The following is a 10,400-nucleotide window of genomic DNA, read 5'->3' on the forward strand; positions in this document are numbered from 1 at the left end:
TAAAAAGCACACAGATATATTCTCCCAAGTGATAGGAAACATATAAAATCTGTGTTCACAAAACATTTAGCTGTGACACTTGGAGTATCTTCCCAGACCTGAAGAAGAGCTCTTTGTGGCTTGAAAGCTTGTCCCTTTCACCAACCGAAGTTGGTCCAATAAAAGATATTACCTAACCCCCCTTGTTTCTCACACCATGTTTATTCTGGAGAATACCCATTTACAAAACAGTTCCCCCACCTCCAGCCCCAGTTAAAAACACATCCCTGTCTTGCAGCATAGATGGGGATGAACTATGATATATCCATGTTTTGAATATCCATCCAGGTATTCAGGGCTCCTAAGCTAACCCAGGGTTCTGGTCAGAGGGATGTAGGAACAGGGACAGGGAAATCCTGCAGGAATAGCTAGATTTGGGGAGAAAACTTAGGCTTGAGGTTTATGTTCAATTATTTAAATACCAACAAAGCAGAACCCCAAGAAGGGAGTGAATTTGGCTTTTCTACACAGTGTAGACATTATTTGGCTTAAAACATGGTCCAGTCCCCTCAGTACCATACAACAAAACTGTGTTTTAACAATGTTTTAGTGTAGATGGGAGTTTAGTTACCAAGTAATGGAATCTATATACTGTGTCCTCAGTCCTGAATCCCACTTTAGTGTCTTTGTTCTACTCCAGCATAGCCATGTCTTATGTTACCCTCCAGATGGCCCCCAGCACAGCAGGCATGCTAGAGGCCTTCCTGTGAGAAGGAGGCATGGCTGGAGTGCTCACAGGGCCGACTCCAGACACCAGCTTGTCAAGCAGGTGCTTGGGGCGGCCGCTCCGGAGAGGGGCGGCACGTCCAGGTATTCGGCGGACGGTCCCTCACTCCGCCTGGGAGCGAAGGACCTCCTGCCGAATTGCCGCCGCAGATCGCGATCGCGGCTTTTTTTTTGTTTTGTTTTTGTTTGTTTGTTTGTTTTGGCTGCTTGGGGCGGCCAAAACCCGGGAGCCGGCCCTGAGTGCTCACACTACCCTCCAGCAACCCTCAGCTAATGAATAGCCTCCTGGGGGCTGAGACAGCCAAACACATTTTAGCGCAGCCCTGGGCCTATGCTGGACCTGAACTGGCCCCAAGCCAGCCTCAGTACTGGGAAGGCACAAACTAGTGCTCCCACCTCAGCTACACCTAGCAGATTTGTTGCAGCTGAGCACTGAGGGGTATGTCTTACCTGCCTGGCTTTGCCAACTACTGTATAAATATGTTCGATAATAGTAGTAGATCATTCCTTGTACTATATGTTTACCGAACATTATATTAACACTAAGGGCTTGTCTACACTACCGCTTAAGTTAAGATGATGTAACTTATGTTACTCAGTGGTGTGAAAAAACCACCCCCCAAGCGACGTAAGTTACATTGATTTAAAGCGATGTCTCTCACCGACATAGCTTTCGCCTCTCCCGTTGACACAGCACGTCTTCACCAGATGCACTGCATCAGCGCAACTGCACCCATGTAGCACGGTAGTGAAGACAAGCCCTTAGGCTCTGTTCACACTGCCACACCCAACAGCCGCAGCTATAGGTGGTCAAAACTTATAAAGAGTGTTTGCAAAAAATTCAACATCCAGAGGTTCATAAATGTATTCAAAATGTTTTGATTGGAAAATTGTCAGTTTGGAGTTTTTTCTCTCCTGTCTTTCCCTTTTTTCCTTTTTACTACTTTCCCCTTTTGACACTGAAAAAAAGAGTGGAAGGGAATGGGAAAAAAGGAAAAACTGAAATGCAAAAATATGAGAACCAACTTCTTTTGGTTTTGGAGTTCATAAGAAAATTTAAATTTCAAAAAATTAAAATGTCACACAAATTTCTGTTTTAAAAAAGACTTTTTTACAACACTTTTTAAATCAAAAAATGTCTACCATCTCTTGCCACAGCAGTATTTGAAAATTCACATCAAGCACTATTCCAGTTATTGATAACTGAGTGTTTGTAACTAGCAAACATTAATGCCCCAGTGCAGAAAGGGATAAAAAAAAAAACAACAACACACAAATGTAAGCACATATATATTTGTTAAAACCATAATGCAATCCCTAGGTTAAAGTAGAAATTGTTGACAAAGGGTCACTGAACCAAACAAAAGGGTAAAAAGAGAGCAGGTAGCACATGAGTAGGTAGTGATATTGCCAAGTGTAACAATGTTCCACAATTGGCTAACAGTAATAGCTCTCTCCTCTTTCTCCCGCCACTACAGTCATGGTCAGGACTGTCTGAACTTGTGCTTCCCACTGGTCAGCTTGGAATATTACATCAGGGCAATAGTTAAACAGTTCCTTTCTTCTGTCCAAGTGGCCTGAGAATGGCTTCATTCGCCAGGGAAGCAGAGGATAATCTTTAGCCAGGGAGAACCCTTCCAGCATAACTGGAGCAACCTCCGCATCATTAATGGCCACAGTCACCTGGAGGCAGCTTCCTTTATTCATAAAGGCAAACGGCCGAGTTCCAAAAGATTCTAGCATGATGGACCTTTGCAGACCACCATTAATGTTTATGCACCATTTATGTTTATGCACCTTCGACGGTGTTTAATCAGGCGTTGGAGCACCAGGAAGAAATACCCCTTTCTATTTATAAACTCTGAGCCCTGGTGAGAGGAGCAAACAATAGGCACCTGGGTTCCATCAATTGCCCCAATACAGTTTGGGAACTCTATGTGTGCAAAACCATCAATAATCTCCTGAGCATTACAAGCTTTATAACTTGGTGCACTACCTTAATGCACAGCATCACACACCTGTATGACAATGCCCCTAACAGTTGATCTCCCTATGCCAAATTGGTCTACATATTCAGGCATCTGAGGCTCACTCTACTGCAGGGGTCGGCAACCTTTCAGAAGCGGTGTGCCGAGTCTTCATTTATTCACTCTAATTTAAGGTTTTGCATGCCGGTAATACATTTTAACATTTTTAAAAGGTCTCTTTCTATAAGTCTATAATATAACTAAACTATTGTTGTATGTAAAGTAAAGAAGGTTTTTTAAATGTTTAAGAAGCTTCATTTAAAATTAAATTAAAGTGCAGAGCCCCTGGACCGGTGGCCAGGATCCGGGCAGTGTGAGTGCCACTGAAAATCAGCTCGCGTGCCGCCTTCGGCACGCGTGCCATAGGTTGCCTACCGCTGCTCTACAGCATTAAAAACAGCAGTATAAACATTGCAGTTCGGGCTGGAGCTCAGACTCTGAAGTACTGAGAGACAGATGGGCTTTACACGCCAACTACTGTGCATCAACTCAGCATAAACTAAACCCCCCCGTGTAGACATGGCCTCAGTTGGTGTAAGTTGACACAGCTCCATCAAGGTCTCAAGAGCTTACATCAGCTGAGGATCTGATCCTATGACTTTTAAAGACTTTATCCAGGAATTTTCTATGTTTTGAGGACATTGTTAAAAAAAGAGTTAGATTCCATCAACACTACAAAATCATCAAAGTGTTTCAATCACACTGGGGACAAGAGTATTGTAACCAGTTCCCTTGACATCTGGTAAGTGTAGGTTAGATGGACACCACGTTGAGTGTGGTTCTGTGACACATGGCCAGAAAGGGTTAAACATCCTGCAAATTAAACAACCCTTAAAAACATGTGGGAAGATAATGTTTGTGGTTTTGTGTATTTACGTATATATGGGTAGGGGGTGGACAATGTAATCAACAGTCCCTGTCTATGCTGTATTCTGATAATTCAATCAAAAGAACATCCTAGCATTTAAATGAATTGAAAATACGGGATCTCTCTGTATTCATCTCTCTTTGAAATGTATACCAAGTCATCTGTGAATGGTGGAGGAACAAGCAAATTGCCTTATGTTAATTCGTATAGTTAAGTACTGGTGATGGACCTCCTTCAAAGTCATGCTAATTACCTTTCGTTCCCGGAAGAACTCCAACTTGTCAAAAAGGACATGAAATTGTATACAAGATCCTTGCATCCTGATCCTGTTCATCTCAGATCTGCATAAGGCTTCATACAGGGGAAGCTTAGGCCATAAGGACTGAGATCCCAGTCCTAAACTGAGACACCCTGCAATGACATTGGACTATAACCTATGAACTACTTCAGAAAGAACTCTTTGCAACTACAAAGCTCACCATCTCTGCTATGAATCTGAATCTTAAGAACTAAACTCATGTCGGTATGTATATTGATCTTTTAACCATACTCTCTCTCTCTTTTGTTTTGTAATAAATTTTAGTTTAGTTAATAAGAATTGGCTGTATGCATGTATTTGGGTAAGATCTGGAATATTCAATAACCTGGGAGGTAATGTCTCCGATCCTTTAGGATTGGTAAAACCTTTTCTTTTATATGATGAAATAAGATTTTCAGAAATCTTCATCGTATTTGACGTGGATACCTGGATGGAGGCCTTAGTCTGGACCACTTTAAGGAAACTGTGTTGTTTGAACTTCTGAGTAACCAGTAAGGTATAAAAGAAGCTATTTTATGCTGGCTTGGTAAATCTAAATATTGGAATATCCACCAGCTTTTTGGGGATTGTCTGCCCCATTCTTTGCAGTTCACTCTAATTGAGTGACCACAGCTGGCCCCCACTGGGACCCTGGTCACAGGTTGCAAACCACATTTCAGCTGCGTTTGAGCATAACAGTGTTTTTGCAAACATTGATACAAGCTCTGGTGTGGGCAAAGCCTTACATTATGAAAACTTCTGGATAGTTCTCAACAGGATCCAGAGGAGATCAAATGGATATTTCACAAAAACCCACATTTGTCTGCTTCTTCTATCTAAGCCTGCTAAGTACTGTTTACTTGAAACAGTTTTCTCATCACAAAAAAGACAACATTTCCAATGTGAATGCTGTTTCAGTTATGTGAAATCACTTGTTTAAAAATTAATTACTGTCTCAAAATATTATTCCATTTTTATGTATTATACAGTTGACCTTATCTTAGATTTTTGTTTGTGTAAACTGCTTACATTACTATCCTTCTTATTAATATATGGAAAATGATTAATTATATGGTCAACGAAACCAGGAGAACTCAAATCATGTGTGTCCTGAAGGCAGGAAATGTCATCGGGTTATATATTGCCATAAATATTTCTAGTATATTCAGCAGTTTCCAACTGTGCCTGTTGCAATGTGACCTACAGTATTTGGTAAACAGGTGTACACCGTCATTACTGTGGTGAAATCTGAACATATTAGTGCCACACAAATGGTTTTATCTTTTAATATGATTTGCTGTCTCAGAAAATATGTCCACATATTTCAGGCATTTAAAGGTAAATTTGGCTCTAGAAATTAGCTGCTGCTGTTGTTCACTAACACCTACACAGACATCTTGTTTTAGGTTAAATCCTCCCAGTCGATTCTATGCATACATCTCAAATAAGCGATTAAAATAGCTATAATGTGTTAATGGGGCTCTACCATTCTCTATGGTTTTATGCTAGATGCACAGCTTTCACTTTGGAGCTGCAGGTGTAGTCCAGAAAAAAATTAAGGAGAGGGCTACTTAGAAGAAAACATGTGGAAGTCACCTATGCTCCTGACACAATCTTAAATTAAGACCATTTCACATAAAAGGGGGAAATGTGTTTGTATTTAGGACTATTTATTCCTAAATAAAAATGTTCTTCCTGTTTATAGGGAGAAATTAATGATATACAGCTGCTTACTCAAAAGTGGGATCACTAGACAGATGTCAAGATACATGTATTTTTCTAAGATATGTTTTAAGATGAAAGTCCCATTGCAAACATTAGTATAAAATGTGGATGTGAGACACTCCCCTGGAGGAATCAACAAATTCATTCTGGCACCTTGTGATAGACACAGCTCTATTTACATATGTTTTATGCTATATATAAAAAGAAACTGTATCCATGTTCCTCAGATAAATAGTCTGAAAGTCTCAAAAAACAAGAAGTTTCCCTCAGCAAGAATAGACAAGGAAATATTGTATGTAAAATCAATTTGAGATCACCTTTTAAAATTTCAGACATTTTTTTAAAATGAAGCACAATTTGTGAACAGAACATGGAAAACAAAAAGACAAGGTATGCTACAATCAGAAAGCAGGATCCTAGCCACTGAGAACAGTAAACATAACTGGGAGAGTAAGTGCAGAATAAGATATTTTTTTAAAACTCTGGGATAATCCTTCATGAAACAATTTTTGAGGGTAGCTATTGTTTATGCTGGAAGAGTAGTCATAATTGTGCTTTATATAATGTAGTCAGAGTCAGGAGAGTGTGTAAATTCAGATTAGAAAATAAAAGTGAGAGTTTTCCATGTTTAGCAGCAAGGGAAAAAAGCATCTTGAATCAATCCCACACATTTTAATCCACTCCCAGATGGAAGGCTAACTATTGGTTGAATGCTGACCATGTGTTTGAGCTGTACAGAGCTGAAAACCCCTCCCAAGCCAGATCTGCATTGCAGTCAGTGAAGGAACAAGATTTATTTCCTCTACCCTCTTCACATGCACAGATATGTAGACAATCAGGAAATTCACTTGCAGATCGCCCCAGTAATACACTATAGCCTGTAATGTTTAGTATTTACCTAATAATACAATTATTTCTTATTAATGTCTTCCAAGCTGTTAATCATTCATGAGGAATTCATAAAATAAAATATTACTCTTAACACTTTGATTTAAGGAGCAGAAAATATCTTACCTGAATTGCCATAAAGCTCATCATCTGGGTTTGTTTTCTCCTTTAGTAATATTACTTCTGTGAATTTCTCTTTCCCATTCATGGATCTTTTGTTTGGTATCTTAGGATCTTTTCTTTCCTGTGGAGCGGACACCAACATTAGTTAGATTTGTGTCAAAAAATCTTATATTTATTCTTTGCCTCTTTCCATATTGTGATGATTTCTTTATATATATATTTTTAGCAGGGCTGGATTTAAGTGCATTCATTAGCATTACCTTCAACACGTTAGCCTGCATCTTAACTGGGTTTTCAATAGTGGTAAACTAACTCAGTTGAGCTAATATAATTGAAAAAACACACCATTTTCTCCTGACGAGACACACCCAACCTCTTTGTCCTTCTTCTGGTCTATACTACAGAGTTAGGTCGACATAAGGCAGCTTATGTCGACCTAACTCTGTAAGTGTCTACACTAACGTAGCTCCCACCAATGTAAATCGACCACTACACTGACTTAATAACTCCACCTCCGCGAGAGGTATAGCGCTGGTCGATGTAGTTAGGTTGACACAATGTCAGTGTAGACACTACATTGCTTGAATTGACTGTTGCTGCATTCCAGAAGCCATCCCACAATGCCCCACACTGACAGTTAAATTGGTGCAAGCACTCCTGGTGAGCTCAGATGCCAGCAACACCAGGACCATAGTGTGGACATGCAAAAGCAATGTAATTAATGTGGTGGCTGTACATTGACATAAGTTAGCTTGACTTAATTTTGTACTGTAGCCTTGCCCTAAGATTTAAAGGTGATGTGTTAGCTAACATTAACACATTTGAAAAGCATACACAAAGCACACTGCCTCACTAAGCTGATCAAGTTAAAGCCTAGGGTAACTCAACCAGTTTTGCATTTTTAAACTTATACACTGCCTTGTCTACATTAGATTTTTCAAATATGTTTGCTAACACATTCTAACATTACCTCTTTAAATCCTAGGCTAGGAAATGGGTTAACTGGTAATATTAGGCCCTTTATCCCTTGAGCCAGCCTATCCTGTGATCCAGCCACTGGAATGCAACTTTGTTCACAAACTCACATTCACACATTACACTGGCACCTCAGGAAGCTGCCTTTGCCTGATTTTTGGAGGTCTTATTCATTATTTGGTAAGTCTGAATAGGCCTTGGAAAAACATGCCTGGTAAGCAATTTCCACCTCATTTTTTGTCAGAGAGGCTCTCTTTTATTCAAGAAAACCGTTTGTTCAATGATACAATTTAAAAAGAGAAAAATGCCACCAAAACAGTCTGAAAGGAAAAAAGGGAATAAGATTGAGCTAAAACCACAAAACCTAAACCATAAATATGTTCAGATTTGATTAGTGTTTAGCACATTAAAGAGATTTGAATTGTCTACAAAATTGTATCCAACTCACAGTAATCCAAGGTGTAGATTATTTTCCCATATGGTAAAGACTAATTGCAGAGCATGTGCGTGTGCACACAAAATCTTTACAAAATATAAACACTTTTGTACAGTATGCTGCTTGTAGAAAAAAATCTCTCTCCTGACCCTGAATGAAAACAAAACATACAGCATCTCCAAGGGAAAAAAGCCATTTAAAAGTGCTTTTAGTTGAGCTAGCTGCTGACTATTTAATATTCTTTGTTCACTGTTAGAGCCCCATGAGAGTCACAGCAACCAGATGTGCCTCTTTGGGAGACAGAAGTCATACAATGTAAGTCTAAGACAGCAGACAAAATAGGGCAGTCATAATTTCAGGGGGAGAAGGTGTTTGGAGTTATTTGTTGTGTTCCTTTGGTTATTGTGTGCATGTATATACATTATATACACACAGAGAGAGACTTTTTAACAGAATAGATAAAAACTTATTTAAACCAAACAACATTTAAAACAGAATAAATGTATAGCTTGTTCAGATTTTTCATCCTGACACTTATAGTCATTTTGGCGCTAGGCATTTTAACGTTAATTGAGTGAAGTGAATGTTTGCAGTCTACATTGGATAAAAATGAATATAATTATGACTACCAACATTTAAACACATTTACATACTGTGTATGTTCCTGTGTTTGCTCAGAAAAAGTTGGGTAATAAAATTAAATATAGAGGTCAAAATGATGGGTCCTAAATAAAGAAGAAAATGCAGATTATATAATAGTTCAAGCTTCTGCAGTAGCATCCATATTTAAATATACAATATTCCTATAAATCCAGGGAAAGTACTGCATACTGAGCAGTCTACTGCTTTGCAAACTCATCTGGACTTTCTTGAACTATATAGCACTCAGGCCAGCTAAAGAGAGATTATAAACCACATGCTTTTTAAAAGTACAAACTACTGTCCATCAGATTTGTCATTGTGAAGGGGAGCCTGAATATTTGCAAAAGCAGCTAGAAAAAAAGGAGGAGACATCTTAGTTGCCTCCACTGGTAGCTGCTGCTACCTAATATGACACATAATAGGGAAAGAGGAAACTAGAGCCACCAGTAGAATGGATAAAAATAACTACATTACATTTCCATGTAAACAAATGTTGTGTGATCACAAATGGAAAGGGATATGTCCGGGAGATATGATTAATCAGTTTGAGAATCCTTGGGGCATGCTATCTAGCTAACAAAAATTCTATAAACTCCTGTAACTCACTGGAAAAATTAGTAAATTATATTCTGTAGTTCCTTAGTTATTCAGAATGGTCCCATTATAATTTTTTTGTATACCATTATATGCCAGTTTTACAAGAGGAAGATTGTCCTGAATCTCTGTCATTTCATCTAAGCTGATGCCTAGTCCTACATCCAGTTCTGGTAAACTGATGTGAACCTGTGTAATGTGAAATCATCAGCCACAATTCACCATTGCCCTGCACTTTATATAGTACTTGAACAATGCAAAGTGAGTGTAAAATGCTACCATTCTCAGTTAGTAGCATTTTACTACCACTTTACATTTGTGCAAAGGACTTCATGAAGTGCATGGTAACTGTGAATCAGGACTATTGAACTCAAACTTGATCTGCCTGTGGATTGGTAACAACATCAAATCAGAGGAAAACAGAGTTCCAGTACTACTGAACACTATTTGAAACCATTTACGCTTCTAACATTATTGTGATAACTGCAGGCGATACATGCAAATTCAACCTACTTTCTTGGGACTGAGATTTTTACAATAACGTCTGGAAAACATCATTACACAAAAAGATGATTATAGAAAAAAAAATATTTAAAGGAACTAATAGGAAGATTACCCTGTCTACTATGTTTTGTGTTAATGAACAGAATTTCTATGTAACTGTGATTACTCTGTTTAATATTTTGTTAAACCAAATGTATGGATATTACTTGAACCACATTAGTCCCTGAGAAACCATCACCTTTCTCCCACATTGTCATAGATGGATTAGAGTTTATTATTTTGCCTTTATGTTCTCTCCTTATGAGTATTATTACTCCTTTCCAATAAAGTATTTACTGTATATTACACTATCAATTGTATTTTATTTACTGCATGACTACAACGTTAAATTCCACAGATATAGCCTAAGTCAGAGTACTACTATTTCCAGTGCTTAAGTTTAAATATAAATAAAAAGCATACATCTGAGACCTCAATAACGTCTTGGCTTTTGCAGCTGAAGGAATACTAAAAAGTTGAACCATATCACTCTTTGACTGCTATAAGGCAATCCTA

Source organism: Emys orbicularis, chromosome 11 (assembly GCF_028017835.1).
Source record: "Emys orbicularis isolate rEmyOrb1 chromosome 11, rEmyOrb1.hap1, whole genome shotgun sequence".
In the NCBI taxonomy this organism is placed as follows: domain Eukaryota; kingdom Metazoa; phylum Chordata; order Testudines; family Emydidae; genus Emys; species Emys orbicularis.